This window comes from Camelus dromedarius, chromosome 1 (assembly GCF_036321535.1).
Source record: "Camelus dromedarius isolate mCamDro1 chromosome 1, mCamDro1.pat, whole genome shotgun sequence".
In the NCBI taxonomy this organism is placed as follows: Eukaryota; Metazoa; Chordata; class Mammalia; order Artiodactyla; family Camelidae; genus Camelus; species Camelus dromedarius.
Window position 1 is genome coordinate 113,967,525 of NC_087436.1, and position 26,063 is coordinate 113,993,587.

General features: G+C 38.7%; 1 long non-coding RNA gene across 3 annotated transcripts in view; it reads left to right on the plus strand.

Moving 5' to 3' along the window:
* The first annotated feature begins 689 nt into the window (after positions 1–689).
* LOC116148404 (uncharacterized) overlaps positions 690–26,063 on the plus strand; it is an 82,864-nt gene continuing 57,490 nt past the window's right edge. For all 3 annotated transcript variants that reach the window (XR_010381912.1, XR_010381913.1, XR_010381911.1), the window contains exon 1: positions 690–827. This is a non-coding gene — a long non-coding RNA (uncharacterized LOC116148404). The remainder of the gene's footprint in view (positions 828–26,063) is intronic.

The following is a 26,063-nucleotide window of genomic DNA, read 5'->3' on the forward strand; positions in this document are numbered from 1 at the left end:
AATCAGAAACTGGAAATAAATCTGAATTGTCTATACTTTTATTATTAAAAAATCCAGACATAAAGAGGAGTGTACAAGATAATATGAAAATGTGTCCAACAAGGAGATATAACATGTGATAACAGTTCTGAGATGTTGATTTGGGGTCTTTTTTATCAGCACGCTTATGTGTAGTTGTAGCTATTTTTGAGCCCTTCCCAGACCCAGGTACAACCACTACTATGAAGGTAATGAGTACTCCCAGGAAGATTTATTCTGAGAATGCCTAATAGTCACGTGCGAGACATGAAGGGCTTGGTGCTACTACATTCTGATGGAAATATGTGCTTTCCTGCATCTCTAAACCTTCAGCAGCTATTGTTGCATCATTCTTACTGCCAACAATACTACCAGCCTGGCTCTAGAATGCATTTCCAAGAATAGCCTTTCCATTATGTCCAAGGCTGCTGGAAATCTCCTCCCCTCTTTGGGAAGATTTCTTTAGAAAAATCAAAAGTCTGTGCTTAGGCATTAAAAATAACAAATGCACTGCGCTCTCTCCTCCCTCCTATCTCACTTGCAATCTCACAGGAATTAAAAGTATTCTGGGGAACACTTTTAAACTAGTTTTTTTTTTCAAAGTGCACTGCCCTTTGAGCTTCTTTTCTGTCCCAGAGTTCTCTTACATAATCACAGCTAAGTTTCAGAATAACTTTGCTCTAAGCATACAGTGTTCAATTAGTTTCTGGCGCAGATTTGCCTCTGTAAGGAGTCTCGGATGTCCTCGCCAGCACTCTGCATGGAACAAATGGGAAAAATCACACTTGCATGATCAAATTTAAAAAAAGGTAAAGATATAAAATTTTAACATAAATACAGTATATTTTATATTAATATATTTGACATCAATATTATATTGTCATGGTGTATTTCATATATTTATTTAAAATACAGGTGTACATGTAAATATTTTAAAGCACATATTTTGTTATATACTTATAAAACTTGGTTCCTATAACATTCTTTGTTTCTCTCATCTGTGCCTTGTATGCTAAGTTATCTATGTCAGGTGTATGTATACATTATATCATTGATTAGAATGTGCCTTCCTTAGAATTGAGAACTATGTCGACTTAATTTCTGTGCTCTGCTTTGCACTAACTCTTGGAAGACAGTATTTATGGAACAAATTTTATGGAATTATGAAAGTTTAGCCCAGAAGGCAAGGTGAGCCATGGAAATATCATACAAAGTATAGATGCCAAAAAGAAAATAGATTCACAAAAAGTCTGAGGGTCTTCACTCTGCTTTGGGAGTAGCTGAGGCATATAAGCAACCAATGGTCTGGGTTAAGGGACCTACTAGCTATTATAAGGGCAAGGGAATAAAACCTAGTAGATTGAATACAGAAAAGAAAAATCAAATTTTAGGGTTAAAGTCAAAACCAGTGTGAGTGGCCAGCAGTTTCAGCTCTTAAGAGATACAGTTAGAATGAGTGTCTTTCCTACCCTTACAAGAAAACCAGCTGGGCAAAACTTTTTTTGTTTGTTTGTTTGTCTGTTTTACATTTATCTGAGAACTGAGGTCACAAGGGCAAATAATTAACCTAAAATATGTATAGAGGATACATCAATAATTAAAAGCAAGATTTAAGCATTTACTTACCATTTACATAGCCACTGATTGCCATTTAAGTTGGCAAGAAGAGTCAACTAGTAAATTTTAATTAATAGCTACAGGCTAAGTATAGATTAGTGACAGTATGAAGCTACTATGGGACACAGACAGCGATGTTTGTACACTCTCCCAGGCTTTCCCATCAGGTGCTCACAGGGAATATATGAGAGAATCTCAAGAAAACCATCTCCATAGTACTGTCTAAAGGAGAGAAACAGGAGTTACTGCTGATACTCCGCCCAGTCCCAAATCCACTATCTCCCCTTGAAACAAAACACTTGACCTGCATAAGGAAAAGCAACCAAACTTAAGCCCGAGGGCATTGGTTGAAACCCAGTGCAGCTGGAGGAGGGAAATAAGGAAGAACAAATGGAAGATCCACTTTACTTCTAGAGGAAGAAAGGGATAATTGTAAATTCCATACTCCAAGGCCCAAGTTCACAGTGCCCAAGACTAAAGCTTAATTAAAACATCAAATAATGCCCCCAGGAGCCCCTCCTACATACTAACTAGCACTGAGTAAAAATAACATTGGAATATTGCTACAAGGATTGCTACAAGAGACAGATTTTCTCAGGGGAGCAGAGTCAATGAAAGACCTGGGGGCATGTGGGGAGATCCAAAACCGAATGGTTAGAAAACTTCAAATCCAGTCCAATTTCTGAGTAGATTAGACCAAATCATTGTATTAAAGAGCTGGGGTGGGGAAAGGCATGATTATCTACAAGCATAAATATTATTGATGTCAGTACCTATTACCCTACACAATACGCCAGACTTTAAAAAGAAAGAATTACACAGAAGTTGAATGCACGTAGTCCACAAGCAAAAACCAGACTGACATATTCATAGATATTAGGATTAGCAAATAAAACAATTTAAAATAATTATGATTAACATGTGAAATCTTCTATTGGAAAAAAAAATAAATGACAAAACACAAGATGAGATAAGTAATGTCATTAGAGACAGAAGCCATAAGACAAAACAATAAAATTGTGATCTAAAAATATAAGCAAAAACTCTGTGTCAAATATGGAGAATACCTGCAATGGGCTTACCAGTAGATTAACACAATCAAGGAAAGAATCAGTCATCTTAAAATAGATTAATAGAAATTATCCAAACTTAAATGCAAAGAGGAAAAAAAATTGAGAAAAAAATAGAACAGAGCATCAGAGATATGAGAGGCAAAATTAAATGATCTAACATATATGGAACTAGAATAAAATATGGAGAAGAAAGAGAAGAGATACTTGAAGAAATAATGACTGAGAATTTTCCAAAAGGAGCAAAAACATACCAAACCATAAATTCAGTATCAGACAACATGAAGTGGAATAAACAGCAATAAAACTACACATAGTTCTACATTAATCATTTTGTTTACATCCAAAGACAAAAAGAAAATCTTGAAGGCAGCCAGAAAAAAATAAATAAGACAAATTACGGAAAGAGAAACATTTATAAGAATTACGGCAGACTTCTCATTAGAAATCATGTAAGCAGGAAGGTAATGGAGTGATGTATTTGAAAGACAAAGAGAAAAAAACTGAATTCTATATTCAGTGAAAATATCCTTGAAAAATTCAGGGAAGAACATGTGGTTTCAGCTCCAACAAGTAAAGAGCTTTGGAAATTCTCACTTCCATTCTTAAAACAAGGAAAAGCTAAAGAGTGAATATCAATGAAGTTTCTTGAACCCATAATTGAATTGAAGTCACAGAGCATGCTACCACCTTAAAATCTGGAGAGACATACTAATGCAGAGATTCACAGGTGAGATCTGCTTACCTGGAGCAAAAGCCACTGGAGCTATAAGCTGGTGAGGAAACTTCAGTAGTGATTTTGTCTAATTGCTGGGGTCTGATTATGGATTAACATGAAAGAGAAACTCTTGGGGTACCACAGATTTAGGAGGAAAGCCACAATTTCCATTGAGGGTTTTACCTCTAGGAATCCCAACAGGTCCTAACAGTGAAAACTGCAGCCTGCCATGTGGCTCTGGCAAGAGGAGAGAGAGTCATCATTGGGAAATATGTGTAGAGTGTTCTCCATAACAATGACCTACTCTCCAAGGGTCAAGACCATAGTAATATTTAGTAATTATTAGCAATAGTCCTCAGAGCATATTTCAGGAAGGACTTGGTGGAAATGATGTATGTAATTCATCTGGCACAGAGAAATTCCTCAAGTCCTGGTAGCTACTCTTGTGATTATTGGCATGATCTCTCTTTTTTTCAATTCCTTGGTTAATAACCTTTGAGCACACACCTAGTTGTATCCATTGTCCCCTAACTGTATAATTCAAAATATATGCTTTGGGCAAAAACAAAACTCAACATCTTTCCAGGAAGAGCTAGTGTGGTAAACACTATGACATCAGAAGATCTGGGATGACCTTCTGACTTCCCTGACAAAATACCTTTCCCAAAATACCTTTGGTGCCAAAGTCAAATGAAAATATCTTTAAGAAAGGAAAAAAAACAAAAAACAAAAAAAACAGCAAGCTCACTGATATACATCTTTTCATAACAGCCTGATTTTGTAGAAAGAAATCAGTTAAAAACGGCTTCTAGGTGGCATGATGGTAGAAAGCGTGAAATGTGGAGGATGAAGTCTCCAAAGATGAGTTCTATGAATTTCACAATTTTCTGTGGGCTCATGGGTTTCTCCTGTGACTTACTTAAAACTATCAAAGATTTGGGGACAGGAAAAATTAGAGTTTCTCAGACCTGGGACCTGTGGGAACAATCACTGAAGAAATTTTTCTGCTTCTTTGAATAGTAGAATCTTATTTATCAAATACCTGCCTTCCCTGGGTCAAAAGGCTGAAAAACAAGATTAGCAGGAGGATCTGGGAATATTCCTTTTCTTGTTTCTAGATCCCTCCAACTAGACAGCAAGAGAAGATGCTGGCTTTTTTCAGGCTCATTTATTTTGCATCTTTGATACCAAGCTGTGCTTTTGAGCAAAGGAACATGGGATGAATTAGGCCCTTGGTAATTTGCATGAAAACTCGGAAATGCCAATGACACCTCTAAACAGTTCTATAAATGTTTCTGAATTCATTTTATTCTCCACAGCAGTCTCTTATGCCAGAAAAACAAACAGCTCTGTGAATCAGACTTGTGTTTGTTTACACCCCATGGAGAGCTGGGGGATAAATAGATTAAATCAAGGTCTGACTTTGCACAGAAAGGATGAGGGAGAGGAAAAGCTTCACAGGAGCACTATCATGATTGTGTTTAGTGATTTTCCATGAGACACATGGTGCAGTTTCCTTGTTTGGCTTTCTTATTATTGCCTGAAGTATCATCAATCAATCCTCCAAACTCAGCCATATTTACCTAAGCTTCATGGCCAGAGTTAGGGATTCTCTCTTTTAGGAAGCCTCCACTGATTTGTTTTCGATCTATAATACTGATTACTCTTTCTGGTAAACTTACATGAAGAAATTGGTTCCTGATAGGGCACACTGACTTCACTCTGCCCTGTGGCCCAAGACTTCATGTTACTGAAGTTTTAGACGTGGACCATCTGCAGCACTCATTGATATTCAGCATGCATTAATTATATGGCTATTTAGTGATATCCATGTCTATAGCTCTGGCTTCCTAACTGGTGGCAAGAATGAAATCTGCAGAGAGGGACAGTCATCCTCATGCCCCATTTGCAGCTTCCTGTATTGTCCCCTTTTTCTCCCACATTTTCTTATAATTTTTGCCTTTCAACCATCCAGATTCTTTCACAAGCATCAACTCATTGAAGCTGCATAATAGCTTGGCAAGGTAGTTACTCATCATTGTCATTGTCACTAAAAACTTAGGTTTAGTGAGATAAAACACCTTGCTGAAGCATGCTCTGCTATAAAGTGGTGAAGCTAATTCTTTCAAAGACTTATAAATTCCACCCGACATTATTTTACCTACAACAAGTTTGTTCTGCCTAATTCTATTAAAATCAAGTTAATTTAATGTTTTGCATAGAATGGATAATGGAAAGTCACTAAAAAGATACCAGATTAATTTGTGGCAATACTACATTAAAAATGGAAAAGAAATAGTATTAATATAGTAAGAATCTGAATTCATATTATCTCACAAATGTGTTTAAATCTTATCCCATTTTAAGGAAAATGAAACCGGAATTCTTAAAGCATGCTTCAAGAATAAGGTTTATGTAGGAAATACTATGTAGAAATCCAATCAGAAGAGCTGTATTAAAGTCAAAGACCTTGCCTTTACATCAAAACTTTGCTGAATGAGTGCATGCTAAGCTAAAATAAAGTATTTAAGGTAGGTATGTGTAATGTCTTCATCAATTCTTCAATTTAACTGACCTTTCTGATTAGCCAACTAACGATTATCCTCAAAGGCATCAAATAAAAAGATTAGTAGTGAAATGTAAAATTATAAAAAAAAATTAATTTCCCAAATCGATGCCAAAGAAAAGGAAGGGGAGGTCAATTCCACAACGGGGACAGATATTACACTGTTAAGTCTGTGTCGTGGATGCTTTTGCTGGGTCCTTCCATCTGGTATTCTCCTCTTAGCAACTCCCTCATCCCAAGGACTCCAGCGTGCTACCCAAGTCAGTCGAGCAATCACATCAGTTGGGTGCAGCGGGATCTTACCTTCTGAGAGCTTCTTCAGAGAACGGATACTGCTTGTCCTTTGTCTCTGGGATAAATCACAATTCCAGTGTAGGCAGTGTATTGGGAAGGTCCACTGAACAGCAGCAAGAGTGAGTGGAATGCCCACAGTGAGTCTGGCACCTGCACCTCAGCCTGGGCTCAGCTACCCAGAGCAAATCTTCATTTATCATCGAGGGTCAGTGAAGCTTGAAAGTGAGAGCCAAATCTGTAGACACCATCTGGGCCGGTGGAAAAACCTGTGAAGCAGGAGTCAGGAAAAGCGGCTTTGAGGCTTGGCTGTGACTCTTTCCAATAAGAATATTCTAGGCAAGTAGTAAAATTTCCCTGGGTCCAAATTTCGTTCAACTATAAAGTGGGGATAATAATTTCTACTTAGCCTGCCTCAGCAGATTCTCATGAATGCATGGAATAGAGACCTTTCCCACGTCTCTTCTGGAGGGAAACTTCTGCCCTTCTCCCCATGTTTTTGCCTCTCTGCACTCTTCCCTTTAGCAGATTCTTCTAAGTGAGGTAAAGGTGCTAATTTATAAATGTGGGACATTTACTGAAGCGTGTTTTATTCATGAGCCTTAACCATCAATAACTACATGTGGTCTTCATTCTTACCTGTGGTAAACTGAACTGGGTAGGATTTTGCTCCTAGTGAAGGTAAATTTTCTCTACAGCCTAATTCAGGGCCCAGACATTTCTATCTACTGAGGAGTAGGTATAAAGGAATAGATTCTACTTCCAGATACTATTCTTGCATTTCATTACGTATGGAGCCTTGAATCATGAAATCGAATCCCAGCTATCAGTTCTATGCACTTTATCATCTAGCTTACTAATGGTTTGTATAAAAGCTTTGGTCAGAAACTCAGAGGAGGAGAGGAGCAAAATAAATAGTAAGACCAAAACAAACAAACAAACAAACAAAAACACCTCCAAATCCTTAACTGTGAAGGTCACAGAACATGTTTTATAAAATAATGTATTCGTTACAAAACAAAATAAAAAGATACAAGTGATGAATACAATCACTTCATTGTCATAAATTGTTGCAAAGTGTAAAGAAGGAGACAACAGTTTCCCATAGAAATGCAGAACTGTGACCTTAACCTTGTTTTCTGGACCTCTGCAGAGTTGTGTCTAGTAACCAGTACTGCTCACTTCCACCAAAAATGCAACATGGCTTAGATGAATGACCACTAAAATTTCTTTTGAGTAATATGAGGTGTTTCTTGCTTTATTTTGGTTTTAATTTTGGTTTGGTTTGGATTTTTGGTTCAAGCAAGAAATCTCAGACAACACAATAAATTATCTCATGCCTCCGTTTCTCTATCTGTAAAATGGACTTCATTGAAACTGCTCTTTTGTTTCAGCAGGGAGTTTAGGGGATCAAATGAGATAATGTCTAGGAAAGTTCTTTGTAAAATGCAAAAAAGAGATATATACATACATGCAAATATATATATATATAATTATAATTTTTGAGACAGGATATGTGCCCCTTTTTCTTCCTTTAGCATGCTTTTTGAGCACCTAATATGAGGCAAGCATAGTGCTAAGCTTTTGTATCATGTGTTCTTTCATTGGAAATGCACATCAACTCTTTTGAGATGGAAATTATTCCCATCTCTTCACAGGTCAGCAAAATAAGGCTAGGAGAGATTCTCCTCACTGACCATGAGGTCAGATGTGGCAGTCTTTCAGAGCTCCTGACTGAGTTGCAGTGAATCATGTTGGGTGAATTGTTAATCCCTAAATCTCCTACTACCTATTTTAACCACGTTACCTTGAGTGAGGTGTGGTGAGGATAGATGTAGATCGAAAGAGAGAAATTAAAAAGTAGTTTACAGTTTTATTTATTTACCCTTCCCTGGAGAAAACAGGACACAGTATGTAGGACCACATGGGGGATCACCAGGGTCATTCACAAGGCAGGCAGAGAGATAAACCGGGAGCAAGCATCTTTACTGTGGTTCCTTCAGGAAGCAAAGAGCAAGGCAGGGCAAGTAGGCTTAGGGTTAGCTAATGTGAGTCATTTCAGAAGGCCCTGGGGGGGTTCAGCAGGTCCTCTGTTACCCTGTACTTGGACCAAGACAATTAAGGAAGGTGTATCATGGTCTGAAGTATGAGATCCTGATAAAGAAAGAGGATATGGTGCTTAATTGGATGCTCAATAAGAAGAACTGTCCAGCCCCTAGTCTGGACCTCCAAATTGGGTCAAGACAGCACACGTGCAAAAATGTATCACACCACCTAACATTAAGCAGATACATTAACAATTTATTATAATCTTCTCCTCTTCTTTTTCTTAATTGAAGTGTAGTTGGTGAAGATAGTATATAGGGTGGCACTATGAAAAGGAAGTAAGAGATTCAGTCTAGGATCAAATCTCAGTTATTCCACTTCCTACCTATATAAATTTGGACAGAATAGTTAACCTCTTTATGTCTGTTTTCATATATATGATACTAGAAATTGATTAGATAGTGCCTCATAGTTATCATATATCCTATATCCTAGATATCATATATCCTAGATATCTTTAATATATTTTATCCAACCATTGTCTCATTACTAACGTAGAAATAAATTACAAAGAAAAAATGTTAGACTAGGGTTGAACATTGGAATCATCTGGTTTAGCACCATCAATTTAGAAATTGACTCTCAATGGTGAGAGAGGAATCCCATCTGCAAATATCCTTGAAGAAACTGAGTTCTCAGGATTACTGGAGCAGAGTGGATTCAAGTCCATTTCCCTTAGTTGGGCTGTCGGTGTTCCAGAAGGCTAACCATCAGATATCCATTGAGGAGAGTCAGAAATAGCCTCTTCATTAAAGAAGACGCTTGTGACTTCTGCTTCACTGCACACATTCTGTAGTTCTCCATTAGTCTGTGTTCTTCCTCATACAGAAAATCAGAAAAAAAAAAAACTAGGTGAAGGTCATGGTAGTGATATGGATTTGTAGACATCATTCCTCACTTTGATCACTATTAAAATGAGCTGTATAATGATATCTACCTCCCAAGAATGTTGTTAAAAGTTAACTCATGTGGCCAACATGTTGACTAGCAATAGTGGTACAATATAAGTACTTACTTAGCCTTGGTAGGTTTTCAATAAATGTTCATGTAATTTGTCTTTTTTATACTCTTAAGCACCATAATCCCTTTCAAAGTATTAGCAGATTATTCTGTTATTGCTCCAAAACCCTTCAGCTATCCCTCAAAATGCATAGAGGTAGTAAATATGGAAGCATCCTCTATTTAACATCCATCAAACATGTGCAGAGAGAGTGTCTACTGGGTTCTGTGTCACATGGGATGTGCTCTTAGATCTCTTTCCTCAATCATTCATCACTTTATTCATTTATTAATATCCAAGTGCTTGATAATAATCATTTTGGTGGAGAAAACAGAGACATTTCAGACATGGAAAGAAACTCTGTGCATCACTAAAAGCATCTTTGAAGACAAAGTCCCTTGAATGACAAGGATGGTGATCCCATTCCTTCTTGTCAAACTCCTGGGACTAGGGTAGGCAAACCCACCACTTGCTCCAAGCCAAGCTGTGCAGAGATCAGTGTTTACACTGTGTGGAAGCACATCTAAACTACACGACGTGGGAAGAAGGTTCACCATCTATTTTAAAATGCCACCTTCTATTTTAGACTGAACATGTACAATTTCTGTTTAGCAATTTCAGCTAATTGTTGGATTAACATTTTGGGGAACAGATTGCAAACTTCAAAATGGAAAAGATCATTTTAGGGAGGGAAGCTAGGCAGCTGTCAGTGAGTCGGAATTAACATACATTTGCATAACAGATGTACAGTAAGGTGTCTATGACAGACAATCACTGAATATTAATGCTATAGACCACGACATCATTTGCGTAAATGCTGTCTGCTGGGTATTGAGGTTGGTGTGCTCTTTGCAGAAGACAAAGGACCAGAGAACGGAACAGATGCACTAGATACACCGATGCATCTTAATTTATGACATCCTCATGAAAGACCTTGTGGTGTGATTTCAGATTTTATTACAAATAATTTGGAGATAAAGGAACTACGTAATTATCTTTTCCCCTACAGTTAGTCTCTCTCAGAGGAAGAGGGTACATTTGTGGACTGCCATTGTGATGCTCTCAGGAGAGTAGCATGCTTTTCCTGAAGTGGGGGGTGGGGCAGGGGAGAAAAAGAAAGCGATCCCGGAAGTCGACATTGTGCCTTGAATAGACTTGGCTATTAGCATGTTGTCTGACACCTGTCACAGAGCAACTCACCCCCCCACTTGAATGAAGCAGCAGGTGATTCTATGGCAGGTTTCAAGTGATATTTTTTGAAAAGAGAATTAGTGTTGAAGTATAAAACCCATTTTGGTAAGTCAGTGTTATGAACATATGTTGAGCCTGCACTATTTGCACAAAGCAGTGGGTTTCCTTTCTTTGTATCTTAATCAATTCTTTGCTGTCTTCTAGCCTGTCTCTACTGAATACCCTCCCCAGTAATTAAACTCCCTAGAATTACTTGGCTTCTTGACCTCTCAATGTATAATCAGTTCTTGATTGGCTAATTAAAAGTGTCATGCATTTGATCAATATATAGTGTAGCTCATAACATTGCCAGGCCTTGTACTAGGTTCTGAGTGTGGAAATGCACAGCTTCCCTCCTAAAGGTTCACTGTCTATTGGAGAGAACAGTCAGTTAGTCAACAAATGTTTATTGAGCAGTTACTATGCATTAGGCCCTATCAAGGTGCCAGAGGTACAGCAACAAATAGAAGTGACCGTCATTGCCCTTAAAGCACCTTACTTTTGGTGAGGGGGAGACAATAAATTGGTCACCAAATAAATAAGATGATACCAGGTACAGGTACAATAAGGTAAGGGGAGAGACAGTAGTTAAGAGTAACTGAGTGTGAGTCAGGTCTGCTTTATTTTAAATGATGAAAGACCTTTCTACAAAAGTAACAATTCACCTGAAACCTGAGTGGTGAAAAGGAGGCAGCCATATGGAGCATCTGGAGTAATGCCATTCAACCAGAAGAAATTGCAAGTACAAAATTTCTGAGACAGAGTGCATGAGCATGAAAAAAACTTGTTCGCGAGGAAGTAAGTTCTAAGTACAACATAGTTTGTACATGTAATAGATGGCAACAGAGGAGAAAGCTCTTGATCCAGCTGCTTTGATGTAAAGGTCAAAGTAGTTGGTAGAAAGAATTCTTTTCTGTGCTGAGTCCTTCCTGAATTGAAGTCCAAAGCATGGGGAGAGATTAAGCATTCCAAAAAGAAACATACCATCTGCAGAGACCTTAGAGAGGGATGCAGGAAAGCAAAACAGCTCCTGAGAATTACACTTTGTGTATATGCGGCTGGAACATAGATTGTGTGGATGAAGTGTCAGAATATAAAGCTATAAAGGCAGACTTGGGGTTAGATTGAGAAGAATGTGTCTGCTACATTAACGAGGTTTTGATATAAGGGAATAAACAGACTTCTGATTCAGAAATCTCATCTGAAAACACGGAATCATCTGGTAGAGAGGACAACACAACATGCTAAGACGTCTACCCCTGGTTTTCTGGGAAACTTGTCACCTTGGGGGGATAAGTGGCGTCACTTTACTAATAACTGAGATCCTTTGATTCTCACCACAGTGGCTTATGCAGGATCTTTAATGGCCCCCAAACCCCCCAGGGAGTCAAGAGAGGTGCCCACTAATCTGCTTCCTTCTCTCCTTCCCGCTTGTCAGTGTTCAGAGTGCTCATCCCTGCCAGTGTGCACAGGGGTCTCTGAGAGAACACCATAGTCTACCTTAGGACAGGGGCTTCTCTTGGAATTTCTAGCAATGCCTCCCTCTGTGTTACTAGAATCAAGCTACATTTCCTGGAGCAGAGTTTGAAGATCCTCATTGCACAAACATGATACCCTAGTACCAAAGCCAGAGCTACCCATGCCTCAACCTCATAGGGACTTTCTCAGGAACCACTTCTTTGGTCTGTGCTTGAAGTATCTCTCTCCATAATCCCTAATACTAATTGCTAATTTGCATTATGCGCATATTCTGTTGCAAGCTCTGTGCTACACTCAAAACATGGAAGATTTCGTTTCAGCCCTGCATTGCCCCTATGATACATTTTCTGTATTTAATGGATAAGGAACAAAATTCAGAGAGAGGAAGCTACTTGCCCAGGGTCTTACAACTGCAAGTGACTGAACTCAGTTTGGTACCCAGGCACGTTGACTGCAGGGCCCCCATTTTTAACCACTGTACTGTACTGCCTTTCCAAAGACATCTGGGGTGAGTTCATGGGGTTGGGGTAAGGTGAATTCACCTACCATGCCTGTTGTTCTCTTTTCCTTCAGGTACTTACTAAAGTCTCTTCCTTGAAATACAGATTCCTCCTGAGAGTCCATCCCTTAGTTACAATGACATATCCAAACATTCTTAAATCAGCATATCTAGGTTCAGAGGAATTTCTTAGGTACTGTTCTTCAGCTGCACTATGCTTGCTATTTATGTCTGTTTCAAGTGGTTGCAGACTTTCAGAATGCACAGATTACAAAATAAAAGGAATTTCTTCTTTATAACACTAGTTCACCTAAACTGGCTTTAAATTTATTGTACCTAGTCTGTTTTTTTCTTGTTGTTGTTTATTTGTTTGTTTTGTTTTGAGCTCTTCCTTGCAAATTCCCTGCCAATATCAATTATAGGATATACTCACAAAGGGAAGAAACAACTCATTAAAACCCTTATCTGATGGGGAACAGTATGATGCGGTAAAAAACCTCAACTCTGTTTCACATTTGTGTGGCCTTGATTGTCAAGGAAATGATGCAAGAGATTAGCAAATAGGTCGGCAAGCGATAACAGCCAAGGGTGTACTGGTCTCCTGGTCTCTTCTCTTCTTTGGCCATCTGAACTTCCTCTTCTCTATGGCAACTGATATTACCAATGGTAACATCAATAGCCAAAGTCAGATTTTTAATCCCCTGCCTGGAACCCAGCCAGTGGCTAGCACCATCACTTTCTCTTTCCTGCCTAGCATTTGGAGTTTCCATGTTCAGTTTGTCCAGTGAGTAAGTGGTGAGGTGCCATTTTGAGTGAGCAGCTTTCTGTTCTGCCAATGCTATAAAATTTCCTCTGAGAGTACTGGATAAAGAAGATGTGGTGTATTCATACAATGGAATACTATGCAGCCATAAAAACTGACAACATAACACCATTTGCAGCAACATGGATGTTCCTGGAGAGTGTCATTCTGGGTAAAGTAAGCCAGAGGGAGAGAGAGGAATACCATATGAGATCACTCATATGTGGAATCTAAAAAAAAAAAAAAAAAAAATACAAAACAGAAACATACTCATAGACATAGAATACAAACTTATGGTTGCCAGGGGGACGGGGGATGGGACAGGACAGACTGGGATTTCAAAACGTAGAATAGATAAACAAGATTGTACTGTGTAGCACAGGGAAATATATACAGTATCTGTGGTGGCACACAGTGAAAGAAAATGTGACAATGAATGTATGTATGTTCATGTATAACTGAAAAATCATGCTCTACTGGAATTTGACACAACATTGTAAAATGACTATAACTCAATAAAAAAAAAAGTTTAAAAAAAATTTCCTCTGAGAAACGCATTAGTGTTTCCAGAGTCAAGGATATCTATGTGTTACCTCATTGCTAGAGCACCAGATTCAAAGTTGCCTGTTATGTTTGATTTCAAGGAAGAAATACATGACCTCATGAACTGTACACCAATGGAATAAAGAGAATAATAAATTGAGGTGTTGCCTAGGGACCTAGGAACCTAGAATTATTGAGTTCTATGATTTTCTTATTGAAACAAATATCTTTTGTGTTAAGAGTGATCTTCTCTTCAAAGTGACCAGAGCTTAGAGAATTAGAGCTAACCTGTGATAGAGGGATGTAAAGATATTTGGAACCTTAGAAGTTAGAGTACATGTAAGATAAAGATAGGAGTTGGCTATCATGAAATAGGAGATAGATTTTAGACCTCCATTTAAGACTAGTCAACAAGTTTGAATTGTACATTAGGGCAATGGGAAGTCATTCGAGTAGTTTATGGATGGAATGGTATGCTGAACTTTATTTTAAAAAATTATATCACTCTAAAAACAATGTGGAGATTGGATTGGATGAGAGCAAGAGAGAATAAAGAGAACAAAAAAACTTGGTAGATGGTTAAGGTAGACCAGATGAGGAATGATGACACTAGTCTAGACTAATGTTGAAATTGGAAACAAAAAGGAGCTGTATGGAATACTTGAGAAATAAAATCAAGAGAATTCAGTGACTAATTAACTAGATATGAGAAAGAAAATAAAGAGGAAGAACTTTCCTACATTTTAAGCTTGGGAAATTGGGCAGAAAGTGAGATTATTTTCTGATGGTTCAAAGGTAATGAGTTTCCTTTTAGACATTTAAATATTAGATGTCCACTAACAATTTGATTTATGGACTTGGAACTCAATAAGGATTAGATTGGATCTAGATGTAAAAGATGTTAACACAGAAAGCTTGAAATAGTAATTGAAGCCTTAAGAATAGGATGAATAGAGGAAAGGGTGGGGGGAAAGTGTGAAGAATAGAGTCCCATGCAGAAACAGCACTTATAAGGCAGACTGAAACAAGATCTCTTCCTGTCCTGAGATTAGGTATAGTTAGATAAGTATCTCACAGAGAAGATTCAAGAGGAACAGCCAGGAAGACAAAAGTGAAAAAAGAGTGTGTGGGGTCACAGAGGTGAACATTTCCTAGAGGAAAATGTAGTAAATATGATATACTTCCTCTGGGAGTTCTTTCAGAAATAGGACCAAAAATGCTGTTTCGCACTGGTGTTTGGTGGCTTTAGTGAGAATAGTTCAGTAGAATGATGGCATTAAATCTAAGCTGCATTCGGTTGAAGAATGAGTGTGAAAGGAGGTCATAGAGACAGCCAGTTTGGGTGACACACCTGAGAAGATTAATGTGAAAATGAAAAGAAATGGGGTAATAACTGGAGGGAGACAGGTGATTGAGAAAGTTTTGAGGTATGTGTGTGAGTCAAATGAGAAAGGCTTGAGCAGGTTCAAAGCCTGGTGGAATGTGTACACAAAGGGGGAAACGTTGAAGACACAAGTAAAGGATGTCAAATCAACACAGTGGGGCCCCTGAGAGGCGGAGGGATTGCTCTTACGGAGAAATGGGTAAACATCAGCATTTTAACAAGAAGGAAGAAGAAACACCTAGGAGGGTGAGTTTATAAGTTTAGTGACAGATACTTGAAGGGCTTCTAATCTCTCTTTAATGCAGAGAAAACAGCGTGCGTTAAATATGATGGAGTAAGATGACAGTGCACCCAAGTATGGGAAGAAACAGCAAGGTTTGAAACAGCTATGATAAAAAGAAAAAACTGGGCTTGGAAATCTGGAAGTGTCGGGCAGAGCTGAACTTTCTGCCAGTGGTGCCTGAACTCTTTCCACTGAACGTCCCAAATGCCCTCTGGCAGAACCCTAATGGAAGCAGTACCCTCCAAGTTAAAAGGAATGTGCTAGTTCTTGTATTGGATCAACTATACAATTATTTTTCCAGCTTCAACCTCCTCTGCTCACTCCCTCAACTCTCTACTCACATAAGCCTGTGAATCTGTTTTCTGCCAAATGTGTTAGTCATAACAGGAACACATTCACATGAGTGAGTGATTTCTGCTCTGACAAAATGTCCTTGCATCAGCACATACCATCAGCATAAATTTCCAGGGTTGGCCTGCCAGTGGGCCTGACAGCTGCCCCACTCATCACCTCTTTCCCATTGTATCCTTCTCAGAACCCACAATATAAGACTGGCTTATACAAGCCTTTGATCACTGGACTGTGACTTTGACGGGCTGAGAAGACACTGTTTAAGTTGCTCCATCTGATCTTCTCCACTTATCTCATGACACTTGGGATCAAGTTGCAGTTTAATACAGGATAAGGAAGCACTTTATAATAACAGCACAGGTGACACAGTGAGGTCACAAGCCACCAGACACTGGTAGTATTTGGGAAGAGGTTGAAGGTCACCTAGCAGAAAATAAAGAAAATATTCCTGGCTTAGAGAGAAAGAAATTTAACTAAGCTACTTCCCAGACTTCTCCTGGATTCCATGGTTATAGACTCGGGGAAGTCTGTTTGAAATAAATGCAAAAGTGTTGCATGTGAGGGAACTGAATATACACAAATGATAAAATCCTCAGAAACAATAAGGTGAAGGGAAGGAAAGATGGCCAAGGAATAGTCAAAATCATATCTCAGCTCATTTCTTTGCTGGCTGAATAACCCTAAAGAATTTACCCAATGTTTATGACACCATTTTCTATTTTATAAAAGGAAGCTGATGTCTGTTTTTAATGGTTGTTCTAAGGCTGTGTTGGCCAGCTTAGTAGCTACTAACCACATATTGCCATTGAAATTTAAATTATTTGAAACTAAATGGCATTAAAAATCAATCCCTCAGGTGGGCCGGCCACATTTGAAGTACTCAGTAGCCACATATGCTGGTGGCTGTCCTTTTGGACCAAACAGATAGAGGACATTTCTATCGTTACAAAAATTTCTATTTGACAACATTCTTTTAAGGATTAGAGATAATCTGTAAAAAGAAATATGTTCAGCACATATTAGGTACTCAATTATGGTAACTACCTTTTCTTTAATTTCAACTAATCTTTAAGACTATATCAAAGTCTGTGCAAAGTATGTTACATATATTAGTTAACATACTTTTCACTCCCACCAGGGATGAGAATGGGAATACTAGTGTTCTGTAGATGAGGAAATGAAGTTTAAACAGATTAAATAATTTTCCAAGGTTACAAAGATTACAAGCTCTTATTTTTAGGAATATCTTCAAATCATAAAGGAAAAATTGATCAGAAATGGGTTTCAAGAACTCATTTGCCTGACCACAAACCTGTGCTGTTACAATCCTGGCAGTGCATTTAAATACACTGAGAATACTGGGAATCCTCCAGCTGTGGTAGAAGGGGGAGCAGAGGATCTTGAGGTCTTCATTCAGGAGAGAGAAAAACAGGGTCGGGAAAATTCTTAGATGTAAAGGAATAAGGGCTAAAGTAGATGGCCCTTAAGTTCTATAATCTTGGACTCCAGGATTCTGAAAGACTTCACATTACATGTTCCATTCTGTCAGATATAATTGGAAGGTTTAGTTATTATTGGAAGAAATCGAAGTATTTTATCTTTTTGTCTTTGCCAGTCAATACCTGCCTCTTTGAGGAGACCTATGTTCTGAGGAACAGGTAGAGAGGGGCAATTTGATCTTGAAAGCAAAGAAATAGGTTGGGAAATGGGTCCCAGTAGTTGAGTGTCAGATCTTATAAACAGGACAAATTGTGCTTTTAAGCAGTGTTACTTTTATCTGCCTAAATCCTATGCTTCAGACCTTTGTCCATTGTTTTCTAAAAGAAATGTCAAGACATTCAAGTAATAAACACAGCAGTGCCGTGTTAAACACATTCCTGATAAAATAAAACAGCAGAATTAACAACTACACAGCAAATAATAATAATGAAGAATAATAATAATTGTTGAATTACTATGTTATGAATCAATTAATACAACATCTTAACAGTGATTATATTAGTCAGAATAAGCTAAATTATATGACATTGGAAAATACAACAAGAAATCTCAGTGATTTCAGCCAAAAAAGAACTGATTTCTCATTCACAACACAGCTAAATTGAATAATTGTAGCTTTCCCGGTAGCTCTTTTCTAGGTGACGGTTCTAAGAGCCAATATCTGGAAGTTGTGTTTCCTAAGGGCTAGAGAGTCATGTAGGATATTTAAGGGCCAAGCCTGGAAGTATTGTACGTTACTTCTGTACCTTCTATTCACCAGAATGCGATCACATGGCCTACAACTCAATTGTAAGAGGTACTGGCATGTGTCACTTTAATGTAGGCTCAGGAATGATGACCACATGGCTTTGCCCATGAATCAGAGGTCATAAAACATGTTCAGCTTATATGCATCTGCAAGCTCTCTGCTTATTTAAAAAAAAAAAAAAAGTAGTCCTTTGCTTTTAAATAGCTACTTACTTTTATATTTTTTCCCTAAGTCTTGTTCTACTTAAATGTCATCTTCCCCACCCTTATCAACTCCTACTTCATTAAGAATATCAACCCCACCAGATAAACTTTCCACTCTCCTTTCTAGCTGGTCACGCTTCTCTTCAGAGGAGCAGGTCTCCTCCTCTTGTATAAAGCCAAATCCTCTGTATAAAACATTGGGCTTCTTTTCTTTTTCTAGACTTTGATCTATTAATTATTGCCTCTCTTTCCTGTATCTTTACTTCTGTGTATTTTTTGTTTCTTTAGTTTATAAACTTGTTGAAATCTTTTTCATCTTAATAACTCTTCCTTGACACTCAGATTGCAGTCCCCCTGTAAACACAGTATAGTCTCCATGTTTACCCTTCATTACACAGTCTTGGAAGAATAATGTACACTCACCTCCAATTTATTTCTAAATGTTTATCTTTATAATACTTATCAAATATTTTATTATATATCACTAAATGTTGTGTTTATTGCCCATATCCCCCACTAGACTTCAAGCTTGAGAAGGACCTGACCATATCTTTTTAAATTTGTCTTGGGAGGGAGGTAATTAGGTCATTTTTTTTTTTAATGGAGGTACTGGGGATTGAACCCAGGACCTTGTGCATGCTAAGCATGTATGTACTCTACCACTGAGCTACACTCTCCCCCTGACTATATCATTTTTATTCACACTGATTCTCAATGTTAAGCCCAGAGCTTGATATATGGTAGCTACTTTATAAATATTTGGTGATTAAAACTACTGTAACTTATACAAACTAATCAGTCACATCATCACTATTAAACCTAGTGAATACATTTCTGTCTTTACTTTCTAGGATTATTCTGCTGCATTTAACACCATTGGGTGACCCAAGTTCTATGAACAAGCTAATCCCTTGGTGTCCTTGACCCATCAAACTCTTAGCTGCTTTCCTACCTCTGTGATGGGTCCTTCTTAATCGGCTTAATTTTCTACCACATATTCCACTATGCACCCCTCAAGTTTGATCCTTGGGCTCCTTATCCCCTCAATATACTATTGCTAAAAGGGTGATTTACCTACTTTTAAGATTTCTACTGCTACTTATACTCTGATGCCTTCCAAAATATATATTAATCCTAGACTTCTTCCTTGAGTCACAAACTGTGGGGATAAACAGCCTGTTCGATGTTATCAAAATGTCTTATTGATGTCTCAAAGTGGCCTGGCCCGTATCCGAATGCATTGCTCCCTGAGGTTGCTAATCCATTCTCACTCTGTATCTCGGGGCCATTATCCATACAGTTATCAAAATAAAAGCCAATGACCCCTATCCCATCCACCCCCCTTTTCCAGACTCTTTATCCATCAGTCCCACCGCATGACCTACTCTTACACTTCCAAATGTTTCTCGTCTGCTTCTTCTCCTTTCCATCCTTACCGGTTTTCCTGCTTATTTCTTCACACTGGATGATGAACAGCCTCCTGCCAATCTCCTTGCCACCAGATCCCTTCCATCCACACGCATTCTGCACACTGCAGCCAAGCTGACTTTTCAGAAGCAACAACTTGACCACGTCACACTTTGTTTTAAGTTCCTTCAAAGGGAGTTAGTATAATTAATGTATGGAAAGTCAGGTCTAAATATTTTAAGATGACTCTGAGTTTCCATAATACGACCCCTTCCTAGTCTAATCTCTTGACTCTGTGTCTCTAACTTCATGTTCTGCACACATCCTGCTCTTTGTTGCTTTGATACTTTGTTTAAGGAAAGTTAAGCAAATTTAGCTAACCCCTTCCCATCCTTGGAGTTTTATCTAAGGCTTCACCACATGCAGAAAGTCTCAGTCCCTGTCTACTCTGGAGTAGGCACCCTCCTCTATGCTCAGATGATGCCCTAAGTCTGTGACTTTGAACTGCATGGAGTAGAATGCCTTGGTAAAACATGCTGGACATGCCATCTGAATGAGAAATAATTCTCTTTTTTAATTAAATCATTGATATCTGGTGGTTAATTTTTGACCCCAGCATAATCTAACCAATTCTGAATAAACTGTGTTTGGCATGTTATAAATGAAGAATGAGACACAGAAAAGATAGGTCCCCACTGTGATCACACAGACAAATGGTTCTCTTATCATCTCCAGCTCTGACATTCACTGGAGCTATTTTATTAGGAAATGTTCAAAGAGAGCCAATTTGACTAAAGAAGGAAATGAAGAAAATTATGGAAAACTGCTTTCTCTAAGTACAGCAAACATTTGTAGAGTAAATGAGTTTGTGGTTTATAATCTGTTTTCCACTCTAGCAAAGCCGGCGCTGTTCCATCTGAGCTGAGAAACTACTGAAGCTTGAATTATCCATGAAGGCGCTGCCTGTTTATCATGCAGCCTGGCCCACAGAGGACAAGTTTACACACTGAAATGCAATGAGGTCAAATTAGAGATCAGCAAACACTGCTGCACTTTGGTGGCTGGAACATCATGTGACTGTCCATGTTCAGGAGCCATTTCAATGCCCCTTGGGGAGCAGAATCAAGGAAATGGGCCTTGGAGTGCACATTCAAGGCTTACTGGATATTCACAGAATGGTCTGACTGTCTCTCACTGCACCTGCCCCAGATATAGCCAAGGGAGGGAAAGGCAGTGAGGTGGTGAAGCTTGGCTTGTGGTGTGCTACTTCCAAATGAAAAGACTGGCAAAAGCCTCTTGAGGAAAGGGACAACTACATGCTATCACATCACGTGTTTAGTTCTTCAATAGATGAGGTGGATATGTAACTGGCTCCATTCCATTGTGAATATTTTTGATCAATTGCCATATTTGATTAGTATGTATTAGTTGCTTTGGGGCTTTCTGGAATATAAACCCCTTTTCCTATGCTTAGTGAATTCCCAACCATATGGTCCTGGTGAAATGCAGAACCGACTTCCCACCTTAGAAGCCAAAAGGCCAGATTACACTTTTCTAGCCTCTCTTGCACCTTGGGACTTGGCATGTGTTAGCTAATCAAATGCACACAACACTAACTCTGAATTGGGGAGAAGGAACGCAAAGAAGCAGAGGCCTCAAGAGAATGCATTCTGGGGGAAGAAGCCATGTGGTATCAATTTTCATACACGAAGGAAGCAGTACCCAAGATGACCACCAGAGGGACGTAAACTGGGACGTCCTGCAGTCTTGGGCAATTGCGACAGTGCCTAGTCAAACTCATTCTGGGCACTGAACAGTTCTGGCTGGGGTGCTGGTGGCCTAGCCTTCCTTGTTCTGGGCCATTATCTGCCCCTGGTCCTTCAAACTTCCTGGCAATTGTGTAATTCCCTAACAGACATTTAATAAAGTCCTCTCTTTCTTACATTAGTCAAAGAAAGTTTCTGTTGTTGCTGTTAACATTCTTGGCTGATAAACTCCCTCACCCACGTGGCACGATTAGGGACATTTCTAAAACAATTATTATGAAAATTGCTGTTATTGAGGTCTGTTTGTAAAATAGGTGAAGTGAAATGGTCTCAACATTCAAAATCAATGTAACTTGTAATGTGTTTGGTTTAATCTATCATCTTACTTAAATCAGTGGTTCTCAGCCAGGGCCAATGTTGTCCCCAGAGGACATTGAACTAAGTTTGCTGTTGTCATCTAGTGGGTAGACACCAAGGCTGCTGGTAAACATCCTACAATACACAGGACAGTCTCCATGACAGTGAATTATCTGGACCAAAATGTCACTAAAGTGGAGACTGAGGAATCTTTCCTTAGATTATTTTAGGTGAAATGGACTTTGGGGCCAACTAATTACTTGGCTTCCTCAGATTCTAAGAGGCTCTTAAAACTCATAGAGATGATGCCTGAACTACTGTCCATTTTTTATGAAGACTGTTTATGTTTAAGTCTTTCTCCATCCAATAAACAATTTTTGCCAACTCTACACCAGGTGCCATGATAGGGTAAGGAGGTTAAAAAACAAACGGGATGCTGTCTTTCAAGATTTTTCACACAAATGGGGAAGACAAGAAACTAAATCATAGGCGTGGCTGTTATAAAGAAAATAAAGGGTTGAGGGGAAACCTGGGTTAAGTAGTAGAAATTAGCAAGAGAAAATCAACTTGGTGAACGTAGTCACAGAGGCTTCTCTGAGAAGGAGGCATTTATACCAAAGCTGGAGGGAGAGCGTTACAAGCAGAGAAACCTATGTTGAATAAAGTCTTAGGAAAGGAAAAGCTGGAGAATTGAAAGGGAACCAGTATTATTATGGACCAGTGGGTGAAGGGAGAGTAGCAGCAGATAAGGTAGGAAGTATGAAGAAGACGGTTATGTTGGCCCCCCTGATAGTGACACTATGGCTAGGAATGCTTAAGGCGCTCACCTGGGCCGTATTGCTGGTAAGAGTCCCCACAGACGTTTCCGCCACCAAGGCCAATGTTGAACCTGCTCTCTTGGTCCTTATTATGATTGCAGGATGCCCTTCGCAAAAACCATCATGGAACTTTGAGAAACAAGATATATTACCCATAGGTTCTGGAGGACAATGGTACATCCAAGAGCCACACAGCAAAGGTGGTGAGGAGAGAGACAGAGAGATAGAGATAGAGATGGTGATTGAGACAGAGATGAGAGAGAGAGAGAGACGGAGACGGAGACAGAGAGAGAACAGGTGCTCTGCCTTACTAGGGTCCAGTGCTGGGGCATCTAAGCATTTCAAGGATCACACTTTACTGGCTATTTAAATAAAAGAGTGAGAATTAAGGCATGGGAAGGGAGAAATGGGGGGTCACTAAGTGGTCAGTTACCTAGGTTACCCAGGGCTTTCTGAAAGACAGAACTTCATGGGTAGTGGCAACCGAATTCCTTATCTAGCTGTTTTTTTAGTAGCTGTGTCACACAGCTGGCGATTTGCTTGTTCAAGGTGGATGTCTTTTGAAATGGATGCCTTGACAATCAAAAGCTCCATGTCAGGCACTTAAAACCACGAAGCCATGTCCTGTAGAGCTCTGTAGGCTCTGAGGTGGTAAATCTGCAAAAGGATTCTTCGGTGTACACATCCTTAGTATTCTTGGATTCTTAAGCTTTCTAAACATGCAGTTGCTTTGCAATTGCCCAAAATGATTTAAAAAGAATCCATTCAATAACATAGGTTACTTCATTATGACCAGAAGTCCAAATGGACAGTTTTATTTATGCCTGATTAATCTAAAAAATGTAAACTCAATTAACTGTGTATTGGGCAGTATAATTTACTGAGTAAACAAAAATCTTGAAAAAGTATATTGTCTGTGAGGGAGAAATTTGAAATACCCCAAACAAGTCCAACTACTTCATTTTATGCCAGATGAAACTGAAACACCTAGAACAAACATGATTTATTCAAGGTCACACAATTCAGAGAACCAAGTTTAAGATCTGCATGTCTACATACCATCTTGATTGATAACTCTTTCCACCAAACCACGCTGCTTAGATGTAATGCATAAAGAAGTTAAGCTTAATTAAAGGATCGAATCTGGTTTTCTCCCTTTGACCAAAGATCTTCCTTAAATTCTGAACTCATTTGAATGTATGACATTTTCCCCTTTTTCCAGCATAGATGGAAATTTACTTCAAGAATTACCTTTTTCTTTTGCATCATGAATAATCATCACCATCAGATTAGGGGCCAGCTTAATATTTTCTATATACTTGGTCCAAACGATTGCCTAGGGATTTTTTGGGTAAATGACCTATGTGGTAGGTGATTATTAATTTCCATTCTATTGCCCATGCGTGGAAGCCTATGCCAGTGTTCAGACCACTTTTCCTTTAGCTGACAAATACAGTTTCCACCTTGATGCCTCTGAACTGAATTTATAATTGCTGTTAATTAATATCATGCATTTTTTTCTATACCTGATGAACCCTAGATAAATAAAAGTCCCTAGGAGAACAATTTGGACAGGGGTTAATGGGGGAACCTCTAAATACCCATGATCTACCGGAGGCAAGTAAGCTGTTGCCTGGGCATCACCTGGGCTGCCCTGATTGAATTCTAGAAAGAGATTGTTTGCATAGTGTTGGAGAAAAAGGCGCCTGATGGATCTGAGATTAAATTCTAACATTTCTATTTCCTACATGTGAGACCTTAGAACATTTCATAAATGCTTTAAATTTCTGTTTCCTCATTTACAATGGAAAGATGATAGTGTTTATAGCTAACATTTATTAAGCCTTTACTATTATATTCCTGACACTTCTCTATGTAGTTAATAGGAATCAATATAAGATATGTATTATATCTTGATTATAAAGGTACAGAAAAATAAATTCTTTGAATAATTTGCCCAGGATCACACACCTGCAAAATAACAAAGTAATCATATTCTAAAGCTTCATTCTTTTACTTGCATAAAACCTATGAAATTTTAGTGCAGCTATTGTGTGTGTTCTTTCTTTCCTTTTTTTTTTTTTTTTTTTTTTTTTTTTGAAAAATGAGTAAACACTGGATTCCAGAGATAAAACTGCAAGGCTATTTCATGACCTTGCAAGGCATCCAGCTTCAGCTTCATTCTTAACCCCAGTGAATTTTTATAAAAATCTTGCTGCCTCAAGAGGAATTCTTTTGTTCTATTATTTTACCTTATTTGCTTTTTAAACTATTACAGATTAATTGAGCTTCATGTGAATTTACCCAGATATGTAGATGTTCCAGAAAACTTTGACTAGGTCTTGGATTCTGCAGCATTCTTCTGGGTTGTGGGACTGTAGCTGTGGAACCTTTTACACCCATAAGGCAGATGTCTCCACTGGATCACTCTCAGCCCTCTCTGTGAACTCCTGTTGTACTTTTTCTTGCAGCTTTGGGCACAGTGCAGTCTACTCTAGGATACATTTAAAAAGATGAAGACCATGTAATCTCTGAACAAGACTAGCATATAGCATTATTGAATTTATTGCATTCTTTTGGCACAATAGCAGACCCAGACCAGCATGAGGAAGGTGGAAGCACCATCCAAAAAAGCAAGATGGGGCAGGGAACTTAGAATGTTCTGTCCTGCCCACTGAAGATATAAAAAAAAATAAGAAACTCAATAAAACAAGATAAAATAGCTCACTGGGGTGTTGAAAATAATAAGTAGATATATAGAAAGGCCTATGGTAATATATCCAGGTCTCAGACGTCAGCGTCCCCCAGAGGCAAACATCAAGGCTTGCCAAGCGGAGTCCCTAGAGTTAGTGCCGGTCACGTGTTTACCTATGCTGAAGTCCTGCACCTTAGCTGCAGTGCTGAGTTTGAATTTTCAGAGGAGTTCTTGCAGTTACAAAGCAACAGAAATGAGATTCAAATCAGTCTCACATTTTGGTGCTGTCTTCATAGTTCTATATGAAGTTCCAGTCCCATTCTTGCTTTTTTGACTTTTCCTCCTCAGCTTTCTTACACTTACGTGCTTTAGTGTCCTGATCTTCACTTTATGCATGTTAAGAAGCATCTCTGGGATTTAAACTTGCTATCTGGTCCTCTTTACTTGAATGTTGTAATCCCCTCAAACCTCCTCCTGCTGGACTCTCATCATAGGGAATGTGCTTTTGTATTTGTAAATTACTAGAGATTGACACCAGGCATCATCCTTATCTCCTTCTTTGCCCCTTTACCTTCATATCCAATCAATGACCCAGCCATGTGGAAACTACCT